This window comes from Mandrillus leucophaeus, unplaced genomic scaffold (genome assembly GCF_000951045.1).
Source record: "Mandrillus leucophaeus isolate KB7577 unplaced genomic scaffold, Mleu.le_1.0 Scaffold258, whole genome shotgun sequence".
Classification (NCBI taxonomy): Eukaryota; Metazoa; Chordata; class Mammalia; order Primates; family Cercopithecidae; genus Mandrillus; species Mandrillus leucophaeus.
Window position 1 is genome coordinate 608,007 of NW_012102676.1, and position 2,303 is coordinate 610,309.

The following is a 2,303-nucleotide window of genomic DNA, read 5'->3' on the forward strand; positions in this document are numbered from 1 at the left end:
GTGGCTCACTCCTGTAATCCCAGCACTTTGGGAGGCCGAGGCCGACAGATCACTTGAGGTTAGGGGTTTGAGGCCAGCCTGGCCAACATGGTAAAACTCTATCTCTACTAAAAATACAAAAAGTAGCCAGGTGTGGGGCTGCATGCCTGTAATCCCAGCTTCTTGGAAGCCTGAGGCAGGAGAATCACTTGAACCTGGGAGGCAGAGGTTGCAGTGAGCTGACATTGGGCTACTACACTCCAGCCTGGACAATAGAGCAAGACTTCATCTCAAAAAAAAAAAAAGAAAGAAAAAGAAATCTCTCCTGCCAGATTATTCAGTTGTGTACTACTCCTGCCCCTTCACACATAACACCATGCTTGCCTTTTAAAAATATGCCCTTCATCAGAGAACAAAAAAAGTTCAAGTTCAGAGATCTTCTGAACCAAAGATGTTTGCTGGTTTTGAGATTCCTCCAGCGTTACAAAAAATTAAGTGGTGACCTATTCTTGGTAAGGGAGTTAACTATTGAAGAAGACAGACTTTTTCTATTGAAAATATAACATAGAAAAGCTAGCAGATGCTTCACTTTGGCTCATGGATGTGTTGACCGAAATTAAGGCTATTGAGGCAGTAATAATTTGATAAAAATTTATTGGAAACTGAATGTGAGGATGGACATGGGAAGACACCAACAAAGTTAGGCATGTTCCAAAGTCTGTTACAAGTTGGAATGCTTTTATAAGGAAGTTTAGGAGAAGGGAGAAGGACTTCTCATATTGGACTTGTCCTTTTTCTTTGGAGGGTACAATATAGAGGTTATCATCATTGGCTACAATACAGGTTTAAATGTTCTAGGTGCAAGACAATCAATACAACTTCAGGATTCAGAAACAAATCAGTGTCCTTGTCAATGTCAGTAAGTTATGTATTAATCAGTATATCAGCAGTTTGAGGAACTCATGATAAGATTTGAGGGACTCACATGAATCACAAGACTTTCCCCAGGCAGGTAATTTGGAAGCCTGTCAAATGTGACCTGTAAGTTAGCAAATGGCATATTCAAAACTGTCCTCACTGTTTTTTAATCAGCTAGGTACTATTCATGCCCCTATTGGATCTGAAAATTACAGAGCCTATCCATTCATTTATGTATTAATGACTGCAAAAAGTGAACCACTTTACAAATGTTTATTTGAAGATTTGGTGGAGTTTGCAAAAAAAAAAAACAAAAAAACAAAAACAAAAACAAAAAGGATTCCAACTAAATCCTCAAACCATAATGACAGATTTGGAATTAGGTATGAGCAAGCCTTCTAAAAGTGACTTTCAAGGTGTCATCAATAAAGTGTGTGTTTTCCAATCAGCCCAATGCTTTCGGCAAAAAAAAAAAAAAAAATCAGATAAGTGGATTGGTCGCATAGTACAGCAATGACAAAAACTTGAGTTTAGAAATTTGTCTGCATTGGCATTCTTTCCAACTGTGAAATTCTAGGAGCTTTTAATAGCTTTCTCTGCATTTGCCTGGAGAAGCCAGTAAAATTACTGACTGGTTCGAAAATAATTATGTGCACAGTAGGACAGGAAAACACTTACACAACAGTTTTCCTGTTCCATCACCAATATCATTTCTGCCAAATTAGTGGTCTGTCTATAAGTGCATACAGAACAGATTCTGAGCACTCCAAACAACATAGAAGCATGGTACAGAAGATGGGAAAATTTAAAAGGCAATGTTCCTGTGAATGTATATTAAACCACAGAAGAATTTCAAAAAGAGCAGCACCATGTAGAAAATGAATGGGGGCAGATACATTACCATAGTTCACTGCAGCCTCGACCTGCCTGGGCTCAGGTGATCCTCCTATCTCAGTCTCCCAAGTAGCTGGGACTAGAGGGATAGCTTGAGCCGGGGAGGTCGAGACTGCAATGAGCTGTGATCATGCCATTGCCCTCCAGCATGGGTGACAGAGAGAGACCCTGTCTCAGAGAGAGAGAGAGAGAGAGAGACAGAGAGACAGACAGAGACAAGTAAAAAGAAACTTCCTTTAAGTACAATTAATTGTGATCTTAATTACCTTTGACCTTTGTTCACTCCCACTTAATTGTTTATTGTTATTATTGTTATTTCATTGTTATTGTTTGTTGTTATTCATTTATTTATTTATTTATCTATTTTTTGAGACAGGATCTCACTCTGTTGCCCAGGTTCCAAGTCCTGGGCTCAAACAATCCTCCCATCTTGGTCTCCCAAACTGCTGGGATTACAGGCATGAGCCATCATGCCCGGCCTGGTCATATTTTTGATGGGTTGATTCTCTCCA